Source organism: Anastrepha obliqua, chromosome 1, assembly GCF_027943255.1.
Source record: "Anastrepha obliqua isolate idAnaObli1 chromosome 1, idAnaObli1_1.0, whole genome shotgun sequence".
Taxonomy (NCBI): domain Eukaryota; kingdom Metazoa; phylum Arthropoda; class Insecta; order Diptera; family Tephritidae; genus Anastrepha; species Anastrepha obliqua.
The window spans coordinates 35,269,047-35,296,407 of NC_072892.1; the positions used below are offsets into that span (position 1 = coordinate 35,269,047).

Sequence of the window (27,361 nt, forward strand, 5' to 3'; positions counted from 1 at the left end):
ATTTCTTAACGAATCGGAAGATCTCAGTTCTGCAGAAATTTGAGGTATTCTAAAGTTTTTGGGGAGAAATAGGGAAAGCACTCCACGCGGCATCACAATGGGCTATCAGCCTGAGTGTTTTCCACAGGACAACCGCTTCAACCTAACCTAAATCTACCCGACCTCCGAAGAAATCTGAGTAGACCTTGTGGTGCCAAAGAGCCAAGGTGGTCGCTTCTTAACACAGTAGTGCCAAAGACCTCAAGCCTGATTCGGGCGAAGGCGGGGCAGACACACTGAAAGTGGTCGGCCGTTTCATCCTCCTCTTCACTAGCTGGGCAGAGTACACTGTCTGAGATGACCAACCTTTCCATGTGCTTCGCCCACAGAAAGTGGTCCGTGATCAGTCCAACCAGCTGTCTGTAGTCGCTTCTGCTTAATGGCAGGAGAATTTGCGGAAGTTTTTGAACTTTTGCACTTTGGTGACGTCGAGTATAGCAGGAACAATGGAACAATAAGCTGTATGCCTCTTAGGACGACATAGACACAGCGCAGCGAATAAAGATCCAACGGCTTTATTGGTTTGGTCATCTCGTCCCAATGGATACAAACGCTCTGACTCTGGAAGCTGTAACTTGCGATACCAGCTGGTGGTAGCAGAGGAAGACCTCCTCTGCATTGAGAAGAGCTTGGCTTCACTTGGTGTGTCTAACTGGCGCCGGTTAGCACGAGAAAGACACGACTTGCGCGGTTTGTTGAACTCGGCATAAATCCCGCCAATCAAGAAGAAGAAAAATAATTTGTAAATCGGTTTAGGTTAAAGCAACCTATCTTTGATTATGATTGCTATGAACCTATTAGATTGCCCAAGTGTGTACGTTGCCCTTCCTCTACTTTGTGAATAACAGAGAGGTTTGTAGCCAAGTATAGAATCTCAGTAATAGACCGTCTGCCTTGTTCGAAATAGCCTAGTTTCTTTGGGGTAATTCCGCATTAAAAAGGACAAAATTTCAGTCCGTCACAGCAGTCAATATGACCTTCGTTCACTGCGGTTTACCAGATAACTAATGACCGTAATTATGTGAAATTTTGATTTGTTTACCTTCAAGTATTTTATTTTTTTGCAATTATTAAACTATCCACCTCACTTGAAAATTACCTCGGTACCGAGAATATTTGGCACGTCCCTAGTACGTTATGCCGCTTTTGGAAATAGATAATTAAATTGAGTATTTATTTTAGCATTCATAGAAGGTTTTGCTATATTTGTGTCACCTCCATACGCGACCTGCAATAACTCATACGGACTTATACGGGTACAGTTTTATATGACTTTGAAAAATAGAATTTGGCTGTACTGTCTCTAAACGATAAATTCGTAGAACGAACCGGATTTTATATAAAACAAAAAACGCTACAAAATTTAGAACGACATAAATAAAGGGTAGTTAAATTTTAAGGGCCGATGTTGTATGTAAACTACACCTAAACGTCAAGTTTTTTCTGCATTCCATTTGAGATTTTTCAATTTTAGACTAACTCAATTTAAACCATAGAAAGATACATAATCGAGCAACGCGTTAAAGTTATTCAGGCTTTTTATGAAAACGGGCGTTCAAATCAAAATGCATCTCGCGCACTTCGTGAAGAAAATCAGTGGATTCGTCAATAAACAGAATTGCCGCATTTGGGCGATTGATAATCCAAGAGTGATTGTCGAAAAACCAATGCACCCACAAAGAGTGACTGTTTGGTGCGGTTTATGGGCCGGCGGCATCATTGGGCCGTATTTTTTCCAAAATGAAGCCGGTCAGGCAGTTACTGTGAATAGTGTTCGCTATCGTGAGAAGATAACGAACTTTTTATGGCCCGAATTTGGAAGATATACATGTGGACGATATGTGGTTTCAACAGAACGGCGCCACTTGTCACATAGCTAACGAAACAATGGCTCTTTTGCGCGAAAAATTTGATGGCCGAATAATCTCACGTCGCGACGATGTCAACTGGCCGCCAAGATCATGTGATTTGACACCGTTGGACTTCTTTCTTTGGGGTTATTTGAAAGAAAAGGTGTACGTCGATAAGCCAGCAACAATTCAAGAGCTAAAAGATGAGGTAATTCGGCACATTAGGGGCATAGAACCTCAATTATGCCTCAGCGTCATCGAAAATTTGGACCATCGGATGGAGGTGTGCCGCCGAGGCGGGGGCCATTTGGTTGATATTTTGTTTTATGCGTAATTGAGCTATACCAATATTATCATAATGAAGAGAAATGACAAAAATTTCTTAAAAAAATTGTATTTTATTCAAAATCAACACCGGCCCTTGATACTTAACCAGCCTTTATAATTGAAATTTTATACCATGCCAGTCTACTTCATCAAAAGTCTGGCAGCGGGACTGGAGTGCCACTTTAACGCAAAAAATATATTAGCACCAAAATTCTATGTTGATGTACTTTCTGAACGGCGCGAATCAAATGCTTTTTGAAAACCAAAGCACGTAGCTAAGACTTCAAAATAGACCTATTTATTTCAAGCGGCATCAAAGAGACTGACAGCTTCGTATTAAATTACCCAGCTGATAACATCTGTAAGTGCCAATTAGAATAAAGCAAAAAACCTATTTACAGTCTTAATTATTGCTGAGGCGTAAAAACTCACAGCTAATAAAATCGCTCAACATACGCCAGCTGCATATAAAGCAGTTCAACAGATTACAATCAACCTAAGAGATTAACAAACTAATCACTTGTCAAAGCCAGCCCAACTATGGTAGCTTAGCTGAAACCCACTGGATGGCAGCTGCTTGCAGCTCGTGCGCGTGGCTGTGTGTGACAAACGCAATTATACTTTTAATTGCTCTGTAAACTTTCTTTATAACGAAGAAATTTTTGTAGTTTTTTCTTTTTTGTGTTTTCTGATTTTTTGCAGTTCATTTGCCAATTAAATGACGAGGAAGTGCGTAGGCTGCGTGAATCAACTGCGAGAAATGCCGTAAGAGACAGACTATGCACCCAATGAACAAAAACTCCACTACTAAGTGGAAGTGATCTCCGGGCGGCGCGCTAAATTTGATCCCTTCTGCTGATATCACTTGGTATTGGAATAAGTTTCCGCCCTCGCAAAGAAGTGTCGCTGCTGATACTATTTATTTTTGTCTCTGCTCTAGTAATACACTGGTGATTTGAAGGTGTATATGTGAGGTCTCGATTGCAGTAGTTGACATTCGCTTGAAGCGTAAAGATCCTTTTATCTGACGTCAGAAATGTCTACGTTCGTCAGGAAAAAACAGCATTTGTGGGAAGTCATGCTTTTAAAGAAAAGTGCAGCGGAAACGTGTCGTATATTGATCAATATTTACAGCAATCGTGCTCGATCAAGTACAACTGGCAAAGAGTGGTTTCGACGCTTCCAAAGTGGCAATTTCGACGTGAGTGACAAAAATCGCGAGGGACACCGAAAAAAATCGAAGATACTCAACTACAACAATTACTCGATGAAGAAACATGTCGAACTGATGATATGTCTAAAGAGTTGAATGTTGACAGATAAACCGTCAGTAAACGTATGCACGCGATGGGAATGGTCCAGAAAGCAGGTAACTGGGTGTCACATCAATTGAAGGAGAGGAATAGCGAGAGACGTTCGGTGACGTGTGAGAAGGACAGACAATAAAAGGACTTCTGCATCGCATCATCACTGGTGATGAAAAAATGATCTATTATGATAACCTTGTCATTAGGAACCCATCCTTAGGCAAATCTAAAGCAGAGAGTGGCGATGGATAGGTCACACAGTGAGAAAATCACCAGATAGCATCACGAGAATGGCACTGGACTGGAACCCGCAAAAGAGCAGAGATCGCGGTTGACCAAAAAACACATGGAGAAGGTTGATGCTGCGCGAACTAGCAGATGCCGACATCGCATGAGACGGAGTCTCTCGGGACAGAGTTTTGTCGAGGCCCTATGCTCCCGAGAGGAGTGAACAAGGTAAAAAATCATAACCCTAAGCGTCGAAAATGTTGGAATTGGCCAGTTACCGAAACGACCCGGATTTATATCCGGCCAAGGATTGCCACTCCAGCAGCATTCCCCGTATGTAAGAATGGGGAATGTTTATGCTGCTACAACAACAACAACAGCGAAAAAAATATTCATGTTTCATGTTGTGCATCTGGTAGGATCAGAAGGGTGTCGTCTATTATGAGCTCCTTAAACCATCTGAAACCATCCCTCGCGTTCGTTACCGAATGCAGCTAATGCGTGCGAATCGAGCTGTCAAAGAAAAGCGGCCGGAATGGCACGGTATACATGACAAACTGATTTTGCTGTATGACAACGCCAGGTCCCACGTTGCTAATCGGTCCAGAAATATTTAGAGGGACATTGGAAAATCTTGCCCCACCCGCCGTATTCCCTAGACGTTGCCCCTTCAGATTACCACCTGTTCCAATCAATGCAATCAGCCGTTATTGGAGAGCGGTTCACTTCTCACAAGAGCATCACAAATTGGCTCAATGAATGGTGATCCAGTCATATCGAATTTTTCGTCGAAGGAATCCGTATGCTGCTTGTAAGATGGATCAAAGTTGTTGCTCCCAATGGCACATACTTCACTTAATATGTTATTTAATTGTTTGAGTAATTCGTAACTTTGGCTAAGAAAGGACGGAAACTTATTCCCATACCCAATAAATAGCAAAATGATAGAAAAAACGTTTTTTAAAGATCTGTTGACCCTAGATTGGTCTCCATTATAGAATCAAAACGCGCATCTAGTGCTACTTGTAGTGTACCCGTGGTACTCTTGCCATCTAACACACCTACCCATCTATAGAAAGGCCTCTCATCTAACCCAGACTAGGCTTCGAAGTAAAAATTTAGTTATAGCACAACCTGTTAATGTAGGCGTAGGGGTCAAGGAGCTACTCTCCATGTTTACAAATGCGATAAAATGCAAAGGCTACCCATAGCAATGACTGCGTGACTGCCATAGCTGTGTGGTCATGAAACAGCAGAAGATAGAAGAGGTTTTTTCTAATAGAGGCCGCAATGGAAACGCTTCGTACGTATTTCTGTCGTTCGGAAGCGCCATAGAACTGTAGGTTCTTCCAGTTGTGGGAAAGCATCAAGAGGCACGCCACGATTAGGAGGAGGAGCTCGGCCAAATATCTAATACCAAATACCGAAGAAAATAGTTCGGTAGGATTCAACTTTTCCACAAGCTCGTCGAGCGTTACATTCGATTGAAATGCTGCGTTGGAAGACGCACAAATCAGATTGATGCATTCGGGTTTACTGGGCATTAGCTGGATGTCCTACTCTATTATCTACAATAAAGCTGGTTGTCTTCAGTTGCGTCATCGTAATTTTCTTTGCTGGTGTCAATTGCAATGTTCTTTTGCAACCATCTTCAGTTGCAAACCAAAAATGCTTATCTCGATCTCAAGCGCTGTCTCATCTTACACACATACACACACAGTAGATGTGGCCGCAACAGATTCATAGGCGGCAAGTGAGTTGGCATTTTCCATGTCACAGCATGCAGCGGTCAACTCCATTTGCAACTGGCGCATGGCACAGGAAGCCGTGGGACGTTGCTGCGTTTGCTTTGGCTTGTTGGCAGTAGCTGAGCCCCGGTATTGTGGCATTTCGTCGCAATAAGGCATTTGGCACTATTTACCATTTGCAGAGCGTGACAATGTGGAGACTGGCGCGGGCAGCTTACACTTCATTAAGTTTTTCAATTGCGAAATGGCTTGGAATGGCCATGGTGAGGAAGTTTCAAATCATTGCACTCTAAAAAGTGTTTGTCTGCACATACATACGTACACACATACATCATAAGTATTACATCTGTTCGTGCGCGGTGACACGCGCTAATGAGGCACATTCGCACTCGCAGATATCGTTGCAGCAGCAGCAGTCGCTTGTTCGTCTTCAAAAATATAAAAAAAGCAGAATCGAAAAGCAGATAAACATTTATCACTGTTTCTTACGCCTCGACGGTCTAAAGTACAAATTCAATTAAAATCACTTTTCTGCTGCCGCATTGTCACAGATCTCTTTACACTCGCAATGCAGTCGCGTCTTTAATCCTATAAGTCATAAATTATTTGATTGAAAGCCGCAACAGCAAAAACAAATCACTGCTTTTGCAGGAAATTTTATCAGCAAAGCCTGGGACTGCACATCGCGTGGCTGCCACAAGTGCTACTTTCTGCAACCAAATGCAGTGCCACATTACTTCAATGGTGTTGTTGCACTGCATTGCATCACTCTTTAAATGCTGATAATGAAGTAAGAATTTTAAATTTATGGCACTTTAAGTGCTTTTGGAATTTGCCACATTTCTCCACTTCCAGCCCAACTCCTTCAGCTTCTTCCACACACATATGTATTTATGTATGTATAGGTATTTATGAATTAACCAGAGTGTCTGTTTTAATTATGGGAATAGTTAAAAATGTTTCACTTGCGCACAACTCGAGTATGTGGCCGATGTGTCCAATGTGGGCAGTGTGGCAAGTTCTGGCACTGTCGTCTGCAATTTAGTTTGTCTCTTGCATTGGCAACAACAACAAAAGCGAAGGAAACGCTGTCAATTAAGGGGAAATCGCTTTGTTTGCAAGCAAATTGCCAGCAATGAAATGAATTTTGAATGCATCTTAAAAAAGTCAAATGTGGCAGAGGCAAGCCATTAGACTAATGGTAATGAAGATGATATTTTTGTTGTCGTAATGCATGGGTTGTCCTAGAATGCAGTAAAAGCTAGTTTTATGTATTTCATGGCATGAAAAGTTATACCTTTTAAGCAATTATCAAGCAATTAATCATCCAATCGGAATATTTATACTTATATTTTTTGCAAAAGGCGTCATACGGCAATCATATTTGACATTTGTGAAGTAGACAGCTGCAGTATACAAACAGACAAACAAGGGAGCGCGTAAATGTCACTCAAACTTATTTTGCTTTTTTTATTTAGGGGGGAGCCTGGTTTATGAGGTCTAAAAATTGCATCTCTTTGCGATTTTTTTTAAAGAAAAAATTAATTTAGCACTGCAAAGTTTTTTCTATCTTTTAATGAACATTTAAAAAGTATAAATATTTTTGTACTGGTTAAAATAAGTTGAAAAAAATGTTTAACATAGAAATTAGTAGAGCGCTGCAACGCTGGAGTTTCCAACTGGCGTACAAGATACAGCTCGTAATTATTATCTCGAGCAAAAAATTCAAATGGATTTCTAATTATCTTGATTTTTTATTTTAGATGAACTAAGAAAACTGAGAGAAATTCGAAAATTTCAACTTTTTGGAAGTTTTAAAGAAAAAAATGCCTTTCTATAAAAAAAAAATTCACTTCAACTTGGTATAAAAATCTTGAAAATTTTTTTTTATCGATTTTGTTAGTTCAAATAGAAGAGAATTTAATACTGAAGGGAACAAGCTATGATTCATTTCAAAAGGTTCATTAGTTTTTTTTTTCATTCATGTACGCCAATTCAAAGAAATCATAAAAATGAAAAGTCGAGAAAAGAAGATAAAGTTTGTACTATAGCTGTCCGGTCACAGCGTAACTACCTAACGCTCGCCTACCTTTGGCTATGTATCTACGGAAATATTGAGAATTAGGCTCTGTAACTTTGTGAGAATATTCTGAAATATATTTATTAGGAATCGCCCAAAACGAAAAAAAAAATTGATTTTTTTGACCTTATAAACCAGGCTCCCCCCTTAAGTAAGAAATTTATTCAAAAACAAAGTTGGCTGATTAATTTTGTGCCACATTGCATATGTATGTATGACAACTTTTTCAATCAAAATCAAGAAACATATGTACATAGGTATTGCCATTCGATACAGGATGAAGAAATGAATAGCAAATGGGTCTGGCAGTGAACGAGAAGAAAACGTATTACCTCCTGTCATCAAAGGAACAGTCGGGGCACTCGCGTATTGGCACTCACGTCACTGTTGACAGTTATGATTTCGAGGTTGTAAGAGACTTCGTTTATCTTGGAACCATATCTAGGAACCAGCAATAAGACCGATAACAATGTCAGCCTTGAATTCCAACGAAGAATCTTTCCTGCCACCAAATGCCACTTTGGACTAAGTAGGCAAATGAGTAGTAAAGTCCTCTCTCCACGAACAAAAGTAACCCTTTATAAGCCTCTCATAATGCCCGTTCTAACGGGTGGCGCAGAAGCATGGACGATGGCAACATCCGATGAAGCGTCGCTTGGAGTGTTTGAGAGAAAGATTTTTGGATCTTTGGATTATAACAATGTTGGAACAATGAGCTGTATGAGCTTTACGACGACACAGACATAGAGCACCAAATGAAGATCCAGCGTCTCCGTTGGGTGGGTCTGAAAGTATTCGATGCGGTATCAGCTGGTGGTAGCAGAAGAAGAGGAAGGGCAAGTACGGAGGCCAGATTGTAATAATCCCTTCAAAGAGTTATTTAAGAACACCAGAAAAATTGTTTCGTCAGGTCATCCGATAATGTTGAGACGCCGCTCATCTGTAGGTAAATAAATACTTTCGTTCCTTAATAGCCTAATTGATTGTATAGCCCAAAAGTTCAGAGCCTTCTAATGATCCGTTTTCAAGAACCAGCTTGTGCAGAATGTCAGAATGTAGTGTCTGTCCACAGGATAGTGGTGGCTACAGCGGGCATCTGTCTTGTGTCAAGCGGCTCGATATGTAAACGTGCATCAATGGCATGTCCATAAGCCAATTACTAGCGATATGATATCAAAGGCAGCAGTCCTACCATTGGACTAGAAAAACTGGGCTAATCCCCTTTCTTTCCGAAAAAAATCGATTACTGAAACCAGAAGCAAAGTAAAGCTGACTCTACGCTCGAACCGGAGCTAAAGAAAGTTATATAGTATAAGTATATACTTATATACATATATATATATATATACATATATATATATATTATATATTGGCAGAAAAAGAATTTCAAACGTAAATCTTGGCTTCATTTGGTCTTTTGAATCGCTTTATATCGAAGATATGAGGTAGAAAAATCAAAGCGAGAATCACTAGGGAGTTGATAGAGCCAATAAAAAGGCAGTTTAATTCCCATTTTAAAGTTTCAAGCCTTTCAATTTTCCCTTATTGCGTATTTTATTATTTATTTCTATTATATTTTATTTATTTTTACATCCACTTTTCTTAGCCCTAGAGAACTAATGCAAACGCAACAAAACGCAAACGCTAATTTTTAGTCGATTCGGCTATCAGTTATGCAACGCTGATTTTTTCTGTTCTTAAGCATCGATCATCAACAAAAGTTTAACTTATTTTTATTTATTCCAAGCGTTATGAGATACAAGTTTTGTCCTTTTTTACTACTGCAATTTAAAAAAATCATTTTTAAAAAATACTTTTACAGAAAACATTTTTTGGGAAAATAAATAAACATAAATTCATCAAAAACAAAACAAAATACATTAAAAAAATATGTATATAGCATTGAAAATATTACGTTTTTCGTATTAAGAGCAATTCTTACAGACTTCAACTTTGTGTTCTCGACATACATACATATGCTCTTATTGTACTGCGCATATGTAAACTTTGTTTTTATAAAATCGTCTGTTAAACCATTTTAAAACTCATTTTTCTATGCTGAAAAGCAAAAGCACAAAAAACACAAACTCTTTACCGCTAACTCGAGAACAAAACACTGCTAAAAGAAGGTTGAGAATTAGTAAATGTTAATTATTAGTCGCATCAACTTCGACACGAGTCTCAGAAGTACTCGTATAAAACAGCAACACTTTCAGCAAGAACAATAACAAGATAACATCGGCAATTGAGATTACACGATATTTGAAAGCTATCGACAAAGTGAGAGATACGATACGAAATATAAACTCTGTTAAACGAATCGGCTAACATCAGTATTCTAGAGTACTAAACTTCATTTCAAAAGTAGCAACACAAATTAAATTTGCATGAATATAAATGGTTACATTGTACATATAAGTATGTATGTATGTAATTAGATAAATACTTTTATAAATTTGTATTTCTTATGACTACTACTTACTCGTAAATATAAATAGAAAAATATATTATATTTTTCTGTATCTACATACGTAAATATAATACAAAATCAAATGGCACAGAGAAAAAAGTTTATCTTAATTGCAGAGACGAGCAAAAATCCAATTGCAAACAAGTACGGCGCTTTGACTTTTACAAAACACATTTCAAAGAAAACCTTTCAGCTTAACATTGTTTATATTTATTGTTGCTTTTGCTAATTTTCTAAGCTGTATGCAAAATCTCGAATGGCTATCAATCAACAGAGCACTGAGAGCACAACGAGTATGTATGTACATATTTACGTAAGAGCAGCAACACTGGCCGTAACAATTAAGTAGCTTCGATTTACGAGTGTCGTAAAACTAAACTCAATGGTTAGTCACATTCCTCGTTCTGGTCGTGAAGCATGCATTGGAGTCATATATTTTTAGAGTGAGGGTGAGCACATGGTAAAGCTTGCTTTAATGGAGTCTTGTTCTTACAAAAACTAATAATTAACTTGGAAAAATTCATAAAGATCAAAGTTATTGCATTGCATTGGCGGTCTTCAAGAGCTAAGGTGTTCTACATAACGGATGATCGGCTCTAAGAAAGCAGTCACTACTGGGTGTCTGTATAGTGGTGGCTAACTTCGGAAAATATGGTATTCAAGAGCAAGGGTGCAAAGGGCAGCTCTATGTTTACACAGGAGTGCTGCCTTCTACATCCACCAAGACTCTTGAGACTATTGGATATTTTCCCCATAGATATCTATAGCACCACATCTCCTTAAAACTGTTGGTCCCTCTATTTTTGGAACAACATCAAGATGCACATCACAAATAGGAGGAGGAGCTCGGCCAAACAAGTAAAAGAAGTGAACGCGCCAATTATTTATACATATTATTTAAATTTGATCGCATTTATTTTTATTTACTAAACAACTCAACCTACCAAAAAGCAAACAAATCAGAACACATTGACATTTTAGTGATCGATGAATAGGCTCTTCGATTGCTTTTCGATAAAACTAAGAATTGACAACGATTTATTGCTTATTTAGATTTAGATTTTTATAAATGACGTCGCTTATTTTTAATTTACTCTTCAGATTTTACAAGGAAAAATTAATTAATTTCAGCATAACACTGTGTAACAAAATGAAAAAAAATTTAGTCCCCGGAGTCTCGTAGTACTTTTCTGGGCTATGAGATGGTACTAGATGGGCTATGGAATAAAGGGAGACCCTTTTTTTTACAAAATATTTTTATCAATAATTATTTTTTTATTTTATGTCAACTCAAAGTTTACAGTTCTAATTTTATTTGAAAATCTGAGACACTATGGATAAATCGTCACCAAAACTCACCCAAAATCACCATATCTAATATCATCCAAAACTATATTATTTCAAATATTTTTTAACTCTTAACGGCCGAGAGCTTTTTTTGTAATATGGGCGAGTAGTAAGACAACGGAAAATTATGTAGGTGAAATTCTAAAACGTGTATAAGGATGAAAACTTAAACTAAATATTTAAACTGATTTACTTAGATATTTTATATATTTACTTGATTTATAATTTTATATGATCAACAAACCAGGGATGTTCCCGTATTGGGGCCTTTCGTTTTCTATCGAATAAGTACTAGGTATGTCCCCGTAGCGGGGCCTTTCGGCCGTTAAAGGTTAAACCTATTTTGAAACGCACTGGTTAAGATAGTACGACGTCGCAAAAGCAAATTGTAAAAGCCAGAACGTTCAACTCTAGAACAAGCGGAAGAGACCGAGAACAAGATGGGCCGACGAACTAGACCACAGCATCAATAAACTTGGGATAAGGAATAGCAAAAATGTCGCAAGCGGTCGAGATGCATGAAAGTCCTACGCGCAGCTGGCTAAATCTCACAAAGAGCTGCAGTGCCAAAATACGACGATGATGATTTTGAAATGCTGCCTGTGTCTTTAGCTTTCATTTGAGCTGTCGAACATAAAAGTCCGTTAACACTTTTTGTTTTATAAGCAAAACTCTACACACATCGTCATTTCTATGTCGTCCTATATTATTTTTGCTGTTTATTTTCTTGTTTTTTAAATTTTTCTTTTCTTTTATATTATATTTTTCTTTTTTTACATTTTCCTTTTTATTTTCATACTAAACCAAGTTAAATGACTTTTACTATTTATTATTTAACTTTAGGTCATAATTTTAATTTTAAAATTAACTATTGGGATTAGATTTATGAATTTGATTTTTAATTTCATTTGAATTTGATTGAATTTTGAATGAATTTTGAAAAAAGAATTTGATAAAATGAATACAATTTTTAATTTTGTAATTTAAAGCTTTTTGATGCAATATTTAAGACTTACCATAATCTTACGGATACAACCTAATTTGCCAAATAAGTTAGATAAATTAGTTAAAAAAACTTATGCTGATGCATTTTTTAATTCATAAATATTATTTTCTTAAAAGTTATCTTAAGTAAAATACAAAATATAATATACAAAAAAAAAAAAACAAAAAAATACTAGGAGAGTCGAGTGATTAAAATATTTTTTAATTTTGTTGCTCTGTGTAATTTATCAATAAATTTAAGGTTCATAAAAAATGCGATAACGTGGCCATACAGCCAAGTCAACATGCCTAGTAAATATGAAGAATGTGAGGAAACTTGCGTCAACTATCCATTAATTGCCAGTATTTAGTAAGATTAATTGCAACTACTTCTGACGGCTTTAAAAATCCAAATAAATCATGCTGAGACATGCATGTATAAATTAGTGCTGAAGCACTACGGGAAAGCTCTATAAGTGCAGTTTTCAGCACCACTACAAACATTAAAATGCGAATTGAACGAAACTATCCCGGCTAACTCCAAAATACGCTTGTATGTGCTATAAATCTTTTTTTGTCGAAGCTATTAAGTCATGAGCTATTCCTTAGAGCTCTAAAAGAGAGATTTTTTATTCTATGCAGAGACGCAAAAAGGAGTCTAATTGTCTGAAGTTGTCTAAAAAATGGCTTCAAAAATACCCTAAATTCGATACATTTTTTGACAAATTTTCAGTAAATTTCGGAATTCTTTTAGAGTTTTATTAATGGAATTAAAATACTTTCTTTCACATTTAAATTTTAATTCATTTTTTTCTTCCTTATTTGTTACACGGTTGGCGGTCTCATGCATTTTATCCACATACAAAAGCTTTTGGACACACATTTGGAACAAAATCCATAACACCGTCAATCAAAAAATATTATCAAAAATCAACAGAAATTTCGAGATATTTCAAACTGGCATAACAAAGAATGGACACGAAAAATATTGGTCGGGAGAAAATCGTTATAACATCAAATTTATATAAGCGATTAAAACAATTTTTATTCTATTTTCTTCTTTACTAAGCGTACTATGGCCGCCGTAGCCGAATGGGTTGGTGCGTGAACATCATTCGGAATTCACAGAGAGAATGTAGGTTCGAATCTCGGTGAACCACCAAAATTAAGAAAAACATTTTTCTAAAAGCTTCTCATAAAAAAGAAAATATCTGCCGCTCGGAGTCGGCTTGAAACTGTAGGTCCCTCCATTTGTGGAACAACATCAAGACGCACACCACAAATAGGAGGAGGAGCTAGGTCAAATACCCAAAAAGGGTGTACGCGCCAATTATATATATATATATGTTTAACAAAAAACTCATATCTATTCTGTTTGTTGTAAACAAAATGGCGCAATTTGACTTCTCTCACTAGGCGATGGACATCAGGTTTTGTTACGGTATCTGCCGCTCTCCGCTAATTCACTTTAAACTGCTGCTCATTTTTAATTTCTCTTTTCGTTGTTAGCAATTTTCTTTTAACATTTGCCTAATATTTTCCAATGGATCAAAATTGTGGGCTGTTTAATGAGTTGTGGTAGGTACTTTTGAACAATATTTAGCCCGTCATTTTCATACAATAGTAAATTAGGCCAAAACAAAACTGAAGCTTTATGTTGTTTTATGAATAGCAACAAATGTTTTTGGAAACACTCCTTCAAGTAATATAGATTTCTTGATTTTTAGTGCCCGTGATAATGAATATTTTGCTTTTCATACCACACTGAAACTTGCTAAATCAAATATTTTTTGAGGAAGTTGTCCAACATCTTTAGCTTACAGTCACCTGAGACTACTCCTTTCTTTGTTGCAGTATTAAACTCAGCGCCCTGAATCTGCAAAAAGTCTGCTCTAGCATGTGTTTCATCGTCCATAACCAGGATGTCTTGACTGTATAATTTTTGCTCACGTGTTTTAACACTCTTATTTGGTTTATCATTTCAAAAATCTTTTTAAATTTTTACAGACTCTCACTTTTGCGCACTTTTCGACATAACCTTCCGCATATGGACCGGTTTTTCAGCAAGAAAAGCTTTTTTTACGAAATAATGACACCATTCTTTGGCTCTTGTTTCCGACGCAAATTCTGTTTTTCTTTCACTTCCAGGCCTTTGCTCAACCGACAAGGTTTAACACCTAAGTTACCGCACTTTTCGGACAATTTAAAGTTTTTGCTGTGGCATTGTGCGACAAATTACCATTTTCTTGCTTTTTGCGCACAATTTTCTCCGCAAGCTCGCACTTAACCGAACACATTTTGAAGAATACGTAGAAGTTACAAAATGTAAATACGTCAAATTAATAATGAGAACAACCACAATGAATTTACATAAGTACTTAATTTTTTTTTTATTTATAGTTAGTTTTACGCAAGCAATGAGTAAACACAATGGACTATTTTTTTTCGTGTCCCAAAATTGAATGGGCTACAAAACGGCATACTCAAATTCTTTCTAAAAATTTCTTAAAAATTAATACAAAATTTCCTAAAAATTAATACAAAATTTGAAATATTGATGAAAATTTCTTTAATTTTTTTTTAATTTGTCGCAGAAACTATGTGTTTATACAAAAATAAAGAAAATTAAATGAAAAATAAATAGTAGAAACTTTGCAGAATTTCGCGTTAATATTATTCTGAATTCAGGTGTATATGAGTTTATATAGATTTGTTTACTTACAAAATACTCACAATTTCTAGAACATCTGCTGTCCTCACGTTTGTCTGCAAAATACACAATGAATTATCGCGTTTTTTGTTTTTTTAAATTCTCCGCACAGAGACCACTTGCAATACAATTCCAAACTGTAAATAAACAAGAGCAAAGGGATAAAGTCAATCACTGTCATCTGGCCATGTCTCAACAATGGTCAAAAGTAAAATAAAAATCTGAATGTGCAAATGTATTACCAAATGTCCCTGCATTGAATTCCGCTGGTTCTAAACTATTGTATTTAGTGCTTTTCTGGTGAATTTGTAACTGAGACAAAAAAAAATTGTTAGAGGGCTACAACACTCGGTGTTCCCAAACGGTCCCCCATCTAAGTACTAACCGCGCCCAACGCTGCTTAATTTCGGTGATCGGACGAGAACCGATGTCTTCAGCGTGGTATGATCGTTGACACCTGAGTTTAATTCGACTCAGTTTTTTCCTTAAAAATATTTTAAGATATTTTAAAACCTCTCCAAGGAGGGGGAGCTATTTCATTTTAAGAAACGAGTATTTTAATAAGCAGAAATTATGCCATATTTAGAATATAACGATTAATATAATTTAGAGATTATTGTTTTTTAGACTTGGCGATACTACCACCATATTTTTAATTGAATTTTTTATATACAAGATGGCAAAAAATGAATTAATTTTTCAATATAAATAAAAACAATAAGTACTACAATAAAAAATGATTTTGAGTGACGGAAATCTTTATTTTAACGTCTACGCGCTCCATTACTTGTCTGTTTGTAAATATATTGCAGCTGCATTGTATTTCCGCCATGAAAAAGCACTTCAGAAAAAACCATCTGCCATTTTCTCCTCAAGGTATTAAAATATAAATAAAATTTCGTTTATTGTTATATGAAGAAAATAAGCAACACAGTCACAATCATCAAAAAATCATAAAAAATTAGCAGCATTTTTTTACCAACTTGAAACTTGCACTTCAATGCACTAAAACTGAATGGACTATAAAACTACATAGCAACCAACCAACTACATACCAATTAAAAACCGTGGAATTGTGTTGAAAGGTTTGTAAAATTTATATAATTTTTTTATTGAAGTTTGAAATTTGGTTAAATAATATAGTTTTTGTCAGCCAATGAGCTATACTGTTATAAAAAATGTAAGATATAAACGAAAGAAAAATCCTCCAATACATATTCACTTAGTCGGGGAATGCCTAGCTACTCCTCCGACCGCATTTGAATACTGTATGATATAAAGCTCATTTGGGTTCCTGGCCACTGTGATATTGCGAAAAACTACTGAGTGAATGAGCTAGCTAGTCAGGCGATCCTCGAGGCGGTTTCTCGCCCAATGAGATTGCCTCTTTACGGCTAAAAAAGCCGCAGCTTTCGAATTTTTTGAGTATTCTTTCTAGATTTCTATTTTATTTTTAAGCAATGAGACTTGGTATTGCTGCGAGTCCTCTCAACAACAGGTGTCTGAAGAATGAGGGGAGACTATCTCAGCACCGTCTCCTCAACTGTGGTGCGACGCTCTCGCATCTAACATGAACGCAAACAGTAATCGTTTGCAAGGATGATAGATTTACCTTATGGTGAAAAGATTTTTAGAGGTGTACTACCTAGAAGACCATTATTTGGCTGTGAGCGAATTTGACAGATATGCCGACGTCATTGGTTTTGTGTTTCAGAAAATTTAGTTTTAGCTTAGTGAAGCACAACGTGAATGACGTAGAATTCAAAGTTTCCCTCAAACATTTTTTTTCACCACACTTAACGAGCAAACCTGGTATCTATCATCCTGTAAATACCAATAAGTATGATGAAAAACGAATTCTGGACGTTCATTTCACAATTCATGAATCCTGCTACGTCAGCCCCTCAGCTGGTTCTGTCGAATTCGATGTGAGCCGAATAACCGACTGTTATTGACTACGCCTTCTCTATTCTTTTCATCATGCGATCGCCTCTACGTGCTGCTCTCTCGCTCGCTCAGCTAACACGAACGTAAATAGTCATCACATGGGAATAAAAATACTAATTTGTTGCACAGAACAGACCAAGTAAAATTTAATAAGTAGCCAAGTCAGAATCAATTTTTATGATATCATTAGTTGGGTTTCCTAGCAATAAATTGCTGTAATAAATCTGAGTTATGAAACTGCTTATTAACAACATCTTTAAAAAAACTTTCCAATGACAACGAGAATGCAGGTATTGAATTATTAGCCAACAACAACTCTGAAAATTACAGGTAGAGCAATAAAAATGTATTTTGCTAGATGTTTTCCTAATGGTTCGAATATGAAATAGCTTACGTTCGCTGATAAAAAATTAAAACCGCTATATTATTGGAATGTGCGCGTAGTAGTGTTGTTCCGAAATGGCTGCAGAATGCGGGAGAGTGCGGCTGTTTGAAATGGACTAGTTCCGAGCTCATCTGCAGACAGTGCGATTTACTGCAGAGGGTTTGCATTAGTATTTATGTAGATATGTATGGCAATATTTCGTTTTTGTTCTTTTATGACTTGTAGGCACAACTAATGCCAATTTATTTGACGTGATCACTAAATCTTTTTACGCGCACTAAATCTAAAATAGCAGAAAACACCGTACACCCAATGAAAAAAATAAATAAAGGCAGCACAACAAATAAAACAAAAATAACCACCGCCTGTTGCCAGTTGTGGTGCCGCAAAACATGTCAAAATAAACTCAAAAGCAATTAAAGCGAAAATTATTATTAATCCGTCAAATTACGACACATTCGCATTCAACTGGTGACTTGGTCGACGAGCTTAAGTAGTACGAGTATTCCCGCAAAAAAACATATGTAAATTTGTGCACACAAAGTGGCAGCCACAACACCGCAAATGTAGTCGCAATTGAAAGGTGCTGCCGCCATAGCCGCTCGCCGACACCATTGGTAACTTTATTAGAATTAATAATGCCGCGAAACTTAAATGATTTTCACAGTCAAGAAGTGTTGCACAGAAGAAGTGGCGGCGCAGGCGGGCGGGCGGGCCTTGAGGCGGTATTCGGCTCTTAGAAACATACTTATATCTGCGCATAGTTTGGGTATTTGTTGATTCTGAGCAAGCGGAATAAATCAGTGCACAGAACAGACAACGACTACAACAGCAGCGGTCGCTGACGTTGAATTATGTGCGCAGAATAATAAGAGCAAAACTTTTAGAACAGCACCGGCAAAAGTTTAGTTGCCTGCATGCAGCAATTCAGAGCGTAAAGTGTCGAATTTAAACAAATTTCGTTATGCCAAAATAATTGACGGGCGCCTTCAAATAAAAACGGCAGCCCCAACAACAACAAACAGCAAGCAATCAGTATACAGCTTCTGTCACTGAATTATGCCCACTGCAAAGTCTGAAAAACTTCAACATAACGGCATATAAAAATCATAGCAGTTGAGTGAGCAATAGAAATATTTTGTTAACTATTATTTAGTACTAATTTATAAAATGTACTTATTCTGTCTGTCTTTGCTTTGCATAACTGCGTGGCATGCTGTTAATGCCTTTTTTATTTCTTTCAGACTATATAATTATTTCATACACCTTAGCTGATTTCTTACAAATTCTCTGCAATAGAGTTCAACAATGGGAATGAGATCCATAAAATTACCAGACCAAGGTGGGGATAAAGACAGATACTACAGGGTCCGGCACTCGAAGTATAATCAATTAAAAAGGCCATACATTTAGTTTGGAAAATTACTTTTATTCAATTCAAAGTAAAAAATGTGTGGGAATAATGCAAAATTAAGAATAAATTTACTTTTGCTCGATGTGACCACCTTTTGCCTTGACTATGGCCTTGAGGCGCTCCAAGAACTTAGACGTGGGACTTGCGGGTATTTCGGCCCACTCTCGTACAATGGTTTTTTTCAACGCCTCGAGACCGGCGAATCTTTTAGTTCGGACCTTGCTCTCCAAAATGGCCCATCGTATTCATGTCTGGTGAATTTGAGAGCCATTGTGTGGTCGTTATGAAATTCGGAACGTTGTTTTTAGCCATTCTTAGTTCACTCGAGCTTTCTGAGACGTGCCGAGTCTTGTTCAAACGTCCATGGTCTGCCACCGAAATGTTTGTGTGCCCATGGCTTTAAAGCAACCTCCAGAATACTTTCCCGATAATATTTCGCATTTACCTTGATGCCAGGCTCGATGAAAACGATTGGAGAGCGCCCATCTGTGGTTACAGCGGCCCAAATCATTACCTGTGACGGGTGCTGCCTCCTGATGGCCAATCGATGACTCAAATTTTCGTATGAACCGGCGGCGGTCAAATTAACCTTATCGTTTTGGAAGTTTACGAATTGCTCAATTTGAAAAATGGTCTCGTCAGAAAACATAATGTACGGAAATTGACCGATTTCGGCCAAGGAAACTCCTTCGCTCTCTCAAATCTGACTTGTTGCTGCTTTGGTTCAAGAACTTTCTCCTTTTGGATATTGTAAGGCGTGACTTTGAGATCATTTTTCAGTATGCGGCGGATGCTACGGTCAAATACTTTCAGTTCTCTTGCCATTTGCTTGGCATTTCGACAGGAATTTCCCTCAAGTCCACTTCCATTATGTTTCGCGATGCTACCAGTATCATTATATCGAGTAATGGTGCGATAAACAAAAACTTTATTTACTTTAGGGTGCCCAAGCTATCATAGAATCCACAAGAACTCTAAACAAGTGCCGCCAAACTCAAACGCCAAATTCTGATATTTCGACACAAAGTAAACAAACAAATTTTAGTTTAAAACATATTTTTTAGCATTCTTTTGCACATAGTTTATTTTTTCTTCTTGCGAATAAGATGATTTGTATTTGAATTGCGGTAATAATATTTTTGAGTGAAGCTCGGCGGCGGAAGTTAAGAATACTTCAAATGCAGCAGAGAATATTGGGAGATGCCTATAATCCTTTGGAAATGGATGCCAATTTATTGTTTAAAAAGAGATATATACCTATTTTGTTAATATTTTCTAAACAGGGTTTGTCAAGTAGTGCCGACGATTTAATGTTCTTAAATATCGCTGGTCGATCTTCTGGTCTTGGCGACACCAGTATTTGTCTAGGATATGCTTTCCGAATTCCCTGTCAGAAGGTGTTCGTGACTCAAGAGAGTGTGTTCAATGCGTACCCGTCTACATTTGGTTCCGAAAGTTGTTATTTCGAAAATGGGGGTTTCATCTTAATGGATTAAATTTTCCATATCTGAATGAGAAAATTACAAGTTTTCTCTTTATCATTTCGAATATAAGCTAAAATTATCCCATTCAGGTCGTTTTTCGAATGTGGCAAACGAAAGGAAACGTTGGTTGTACATTTGTTTTACAGAGTTATTCTGCTGTCTCATAGCCCTTAACCCCAACATGTCACGGAACTCATCATACATTTTAAATTACAAATTTGTTTGAAGCTTTCGATTGAATAAATCAGCATTGTTGTGCTTGAAGTTCTAATAGACTTCTCAAATGTAGCAAATGCGTCGGCAATCAAAGAGATTCATAAACTGGTTTTGGCCTTAAGATTTTTCTCAATTCATATTCAACCAAATTTATTAAAAAAATTTTTATTCAATTTAATACTAATATTTTACTAATCTCCCGCATTGGTATAAATTGGTTTATTAAAAGAGGTTATTCTTTCTGAATTTTATTTTGAAACTTTTCTCCGACAACCAAAATACGTCATAGCAAACATTTTGAAACATTTTACGACATCCACGAATGAACTCAGCGATACTACTTTACGAATTTCGAAATTACAATGTAGCCATTCGAACTCAGCGATGCATTTTTTGTAAGATCTACGAAAGTCTTAGGTGAAATGGTTGAAGTACCAGCATGGCACTCCCCAAGTAGCACTAAAGAGCCGATGGATTCAGTGATGAATGGTCGGAATAATAGTGGCTATCGCTTTTAATTAGCATCCCTTCACTAACCCTCAATGCAAATATTCTGCTGTTCAAAACTGTTCTGGGAACTTTTCTCTGTCTGCTCTCTCCGATTCCTTTTATACAGCGTAAATGAACCCAATTTTTTTCAGTTTAATGCAGACTTCACTTTACAAAAGAAAAAAATGGGATGACCTACTTGGCTAGAAGACTTTTGATACTGCTGTAGGCGCTTTGTCGAAGTATATAATCCATGACTTGCACTTGCACAATTCAAGCGAATAATTTTTTTTTTCCTTGTTCACTCCTCTCGGAAGCATAGGGCCTCGACAAGACTTATCTTGCCTTAGTTTCGTTAATCTATTTGATTTCTGACAGGGTAGGTGATTAGCCTGCCGCTATCAGTCTTATGTAGGGGCATTGCCCACCTATCGTTGCTTAGGAACAACGCCTTCTTACTGCTTGGAGCGCCATCTGTGTATCACATTATTCTACCAGAAGAGTCACACAGATGTTTGAGGATTTCGCTAAAGTGGTCTGTCTGCGCTATTACCGCGGCAACCTGATTCCTCTTGCTGGCGCCACTGATGCCATGTGTAACTGTGTGTTTTTCTTTGTTTTTGCTTATTTTAGCAGCTACAATGCAAAAAATGCGCTGACTATTGTGCGGGAGTAAGGGTGAATGCCTCTAGGGCGGCAAGGTAGTGCACTTACACCAGACTACCGAGGTGGATAATACACTAATTTATTAAACGAATTTTTACTACGAAAGGAAAGTAGTGAAGAGTAGTGTAGGAAGGATGCCAGTCACTTCTTTACCGAAGAAAGCAGCACTAATCTGAAAACCTCACAATTTTTCCGGCAGCACGAAAATACAATTCTAATGTAAATTAAGGCTATGAATACAGAATTGCTTACAGAAGTGAGCGCTAACTCTATTTTAAAGAAAAGTCTTCAGGCGAAGCATCTGACGATCGCTGGAGTTTGATGCACTCGTACTTTTTCTATAGCATCTATAGCTTTTTAATAGTCACACCTTATATGAGCCTATAAACATTTCAAGACTGGAATCCAATTGTTTCATCTACAGTAGTTACACGGACCCAGAGTATATTGTGAATGAGTGTTCCCTTTCATCCTGCGGAAAAATGTGCATTTCCTCCACTGCTTTTAGGAAGCATTCAAAGTTAAGGATAAACAAGTAAGGAAGTGCGAAATCCAGTTAGGGCTGTACTTCAGAATCAAATAGATTAATAGGAAATGCAAGATATAGCTTTTAATATTAGAGGAACGGACATATATTTAGACTTAATATACAGTTAGAATTTTCAAGAAATCAATGCTTCTTATTATTTTTTTTAATGTACATATATGTATTTAAGAATGCACACAGAAAATTTATAATCGTTCCGGTGAATATTTTCGAAGTTACTTTATGAAGTGACTTTAAAAGCGTTTTTCTCTAAATGGTGCTTTCAAAGTCGGTGACGACCATTACTCGAAAACGGCTAAACCGATTAATCTCAAATTTTAACACGAGCTTCTTAAATATATTTTTAGTAATTAATCAAATTTTTTTTTTTACCGATAAATATTTTTTTTATAAACAATTTAAGAACAAAATTTTGGTTAAAAATCGATTTTTTTTAAGAAACCGCCATTTTGTCAAAAAAATTTATTTTGCTTATTTCTTCGATTAATTACTAGATTTAACATTACTTCAACGAAATCTGTTTGGGTTTTTAGTTTCAGAGGATCTAGTTCAGAGATTTAGTGGTCACCGCCAAGCGTCTTTTTTTTGAGGAGCTCCCGGAAATCAGTTGTAGCTCCTTTTCAAATAAATATTTTTACTAATACTATGTCTTAAGATACAGTTAAAAGATAACATAATATGTGTACAAAATTTTTAAATCAATAAATCTAAAAGTTTTTTCAGAAAATTTTCTGGAAAATTCGTTAACGGTATATAACCCTTAACTTATCAAAACTAGGCGTAGTTTTTATCCGATCTCAATAACATTTATGTTGGAGTTACATGCATTTTCACAAAAGCGGGCGTGGAACTAGCCATTTTTTTAAATATTCCCCGTATCGAATTTCTTCTTTTGCCGAATTTTGCTGAGTCTGAAGTATGCGCTAAGTTTCTGGAGCAGAATTTGATGACAAACCGTACAAAATTCTCTAGAAAAGGCCAATAATAATAAAGAATGCGGAGTTATCGCTTAGAATGGTCGTATATCCTCTTCGACTTGCAGCGCAGCAAATGAGCAGCTATGCCCGCATCGATAATCAGATTGATATTCGGAAACGAGACCATTCCCTGGTTGGTACCCCATCAGTTAATTCAGTATCAATATTTGAATAATGGAAAAACATTTGAAGATTACGCCATCTTATTGTTCGAAAGTCACAAGGGATTATATTGGCCACTTTCCAAGTGTCAGGAATTAGTGAAGTTGGATGCGTAGCGTTATTTTTACGCGCACTGTTGATTAGCTTCGCTTTTTTGCTGGACGACTATAGAATAAAATATTCATAAAAGGGTATTGATATTTGATCCTGGCGCTAGTAGTGAACTTTTACAACGAACTTATTTTTGGATCATCTTTTGCGTTGTCGTTCGAATGCACTAACAGTATTCGCGGTCGTTCTTGAATTCTAACCCTGGAATTTGTATTCACGACTCGACTGAAGTTTTTAAAATTTTCACTATGTTGACTTCTTCTCTGTAGCGGGGCTTCTTTCCTTCTAATAAATTAATCGTTTGCTGGCTGGTTGACTTACATTTACGAAATTGGCTTAAAATTTTTTCGGAAAAATATTCTTTTGCTGACTTTTGAATATTGTTTTTCTTTTTTTTTTTCAATACAATTTTGTAATTACTTCTATGAAATTAGTTTAAACAATTTGTGGAAAAAAATGTTCCATACACCGTTTAATTTTTTAACACAAACTCACTCCTCGAGAACGTCGATTGAACTAACTTTTAGCTAAGCTACGCTGTATTTGTATATTATTTTGCTTCCCTTTTCTTCAGGATCACCTGGTTCTACCTGCTCTACTCTCAAGCTTCATATCTCTCTTTAGTCGATTAAATTTTAAACAAAATCTTTGCTTACTAAACACCAAAACACTAAAATCAGTCAGGGTCTTGATTCAGTAGGCAGGGACTGTACATACACACATACATACACACATGTGTGCGTTAATCAAAATAAAAGTAATAAAAAACAATGAAACCTAAATGAACTACCTAAATAAAGTAAACGGTTACAAAGTGTTACCAAAATGCATGCCATAAATCTTCATACGGCGAATGGAGTGTCGGCTGGTGGACGCGTTGCGTTGTGGTTTGTGCATTTGTGAATGACTGAGTCAGCTGGTTGGTTTTATTGTGACAAACGCAGAATTGGCTAAAACCACTCACAGTAAAGCGGTTCAAACTTGAAGAGCGTTTTTGAATGAGTGCTGAACGGAAGTGAGGTTAAACGGGTGAGCGGCGCACCTGACTGAAGTCAGCTAAATGCCAAACAGCCGCTGAATGACGGCGAGTGTGTGAATTGCGCTGTGGCAGAATGTGTGGGATGCGATGGCGTGCGCGTGCTTTGGTGTTTACAACCAATGAATTATGACGCCAACGTTGAAACAACAAACCTGTATAGAAATACGTATAAGTACGTCGCACTTTTATGCGTTTTAGTGATTTTGGGTACAGTGCAAAATTGGGGTTTTCATACTGACAGTAAAAATTATGAGAAAAAGGCAAGAAAAAAAATGTAAAAAATTAAAACGTCAAAATGGCATTTGCTAAGCTGTAAATAAGCAAGTTGATAATAAACATAGATTAGCGCATATAACCTTGAAAGGCGTTTGGCTATGCTTCTGCGGATTTTTGTGGTCTTGATGTTGTCTGTAACTCTCATTGCCTCCGCACGGCAAATACGTTTCTATGAGCAGCTTTTTCAATGCAGAAATTAACTGGGTAGCTTATCATTCCCAAGAGCGTACCTACTGTTGTAGTATTTTTATGGGACCGAAGCCAGGCTATTTCAAGCACAAGCACAGTTGGGTAATGGGTTGGGAAGCAAAGTAAAGCAGTTACCTTCAAGGGAATTGAAGGAGAGGGAATATTTTTCAGCAATAAAAAATTGTTTGATATTAAACTAAAGAAGTACAAACTAAAAGAATTAATAAGGGTCGACAACAGTTGTGGGCTGACGCTAACGCAATGTATTTACTACGATCAAAATCCTGTACACGAAAAATCTGAGGTGAAAATATCGTGCGTTCTGCCACCTTTTGATAATAATACAGAGCTATTTTTATAACGCTTAAATTAGGAGATTTCTTTGGAACATGGAACGAAACGACTCGGAATCAGTTACTTTTTCCAATAATTTTTTCCTGCATTAGACAGAAATCTACAAGGTGAAGTTCATAATAAACAAGTCTGAGCTAAAGTAAAATCGAGGTTTTCAGGTCATTGACCGGAATGTCCTTCAGGATGTCGGTACAAGCCTTTTGGATGGCCTCTACTGACGCAAAACGTTTTCCTTTCTTGGCCAAAGGCAATTTTCCGAATAGGTAGAAGTCGCGGGGAGCCATATCAGGTTAATACGGTGAGTTATTGATAGTTAAAATGCGATTCTAGTAAAAAAATCCGTCACAAGAGTGGGTCGATGAGATGGCTTTCCCCTTCGCAGTGTTCAACAAACGCTTCAAATTGCCAAGATAGAAAATCGCATTGACGGGTTGGCCCATTGGCACGAACTCCTTGTGGACAATCCTCTTGGAATCGTAAAAACAAATGAGCATCGACTTGATTTTTTACTTCCCCAAATGCGATTTTTTGGGTGGTGGCTCGTCTGGGGCTTCCATTCGGCACTTTGATGCTTAGTTTCAGGTTCATGTTCGAAACACTACGTTTTACCACCAGTTACAATGTTTTAAAGGAAGTTCTCGTATTTTCGTGTCTCTTTAATGAGGTTTTTCGAAATGTTGAATTTCGAGCAATTTTTAGTCCTTAGTCAACTTGTGCGGAATGAAACGTGCACATACCTTTCGTAAGCACAAATTAGCAGTTAATATGCGATAAGTCGATTTGAAGATATTGAACTCCGATTCCATGAATTTCAACGATAATTTCGGTTCATTTTTGATAAATTTACGAACAATTTTCGCTGATTTTGGGCGGCCCGTATGTTCATTGTCATTTATGTCCTCACAACCATCTCTGAAACGTGTAAACCACTCATGAACTCTGGCACGAGATAGACAATCATCGCCATTAACTTTTTTCATCAATTCAAATATTTCGGTAAACGTTTTACCGATTTTAAAACAAAATTTGATATTAGTTCTATGTTCGGGACTCATTTTTGTACTGATGGCACAAACATACTGACACTTTAGACGCAATAACTTCGCTGCCACTGAACCGAATGTCACCAAGCTTTCACTGGAAGTCAGCTAGGGATGTAACTTCCAACGCACTAACTCATTAAAAAGATGGCGCCATTAAAAACATTTTTATGACTCCAGTCTTGTTTATTTGGGACTTCCTCTTGTACATAGAGCCCAATCTCATGATTTGGGTATCAAATTTGTTTTCAACTAGTGGCTGAAATTCAAGTAGTTTTATCTTCATCTTTGTCTCCTTATCTTTACCTCTATCCCTCTTTTTATCTCTATCTTTGTCCCTATTTCTCTACTCTTCGTTACTTTTATTTTGTTTTGATTCTTCTTTATCTTTATATTCGCCCTTATCCCTACGTTATCTTTATTTTATTTCTTACTTGCATATTCACTACCACCTTTTAAGTATAAAAATTTACCTTCATCTTTGCCTCTATCTTTATGCATCTTTTTATTTTTCCCTTTATCCTTTTCTTCATCAACGTATTTACCTTTAACTCCATTGTAGCATTAATCTCATAGCACAGAGAGACGTTGGCGTTTATCGGAATTAAAGACTTAATTCGAAATTATCTCAGGAAATAAGTGAAACTAAGCCGGTTCAATTACCAATTACCAGACTTAATTCCCATAATTTAAGAGGATTAGAGAAATTTTAGATAAAAGCCCTGCGAAAAACGACAGTTAAGACGATGAACCAGAAGGCATTGGATACAATGGAAGTTTTCACTAACCCGTTCGAATTTTTTTTTAATTGTCTTAATATTTCAGAGATATTTCGTTTGAGATATTGCAATTTAAGATTTCTTTTAATAAATAACTATTGTTTAGTCTCAGGCCATCTAATACCCGTATTTGTTGCCTGCGGTCTATCTTTTACTGACAAAACCATCCAATGAACAACTCAGCTGTTCAATAGTC

At 36.8% G+C, this 27,361-nt stretch overlaps 1 protein-coding gene and 1 pseudogene across 6 annotated transcripts in view; both read right to left on the reverse strand.

Moving 5' to 3' along the window:
- LOC129242626 (extracellular sulfatase SULF-1 homolog) overlaps positions 1 to 27,361 on the reverse strand; it is a 283,861-nt gene that overhangs the window by 40,817 nt on the left and 215,683 nt on the right. For 5 of the 6 annotated variants that reach the window (XM_054879425.1, XM_054879383.1, XM_054879392.1 and 2 more), the window contains one exon: positions 15,114 to 15,227. The gene's annotated coding sequence lies outside the window, so the exon portion shown is untranslated. Of the gene's footprint in view, positions 1 to 15,102; positions 15,228 to 27,361 lie in introns of all 6 variants that reach the window. The other variant, XM_054879417.1, reaches the window with a different exon arrangement.
- LOC129236488 (5S ribosomal RNA) lies at positions 15,427 to 15,545 on the reverse strand (annotated as a pseudogene).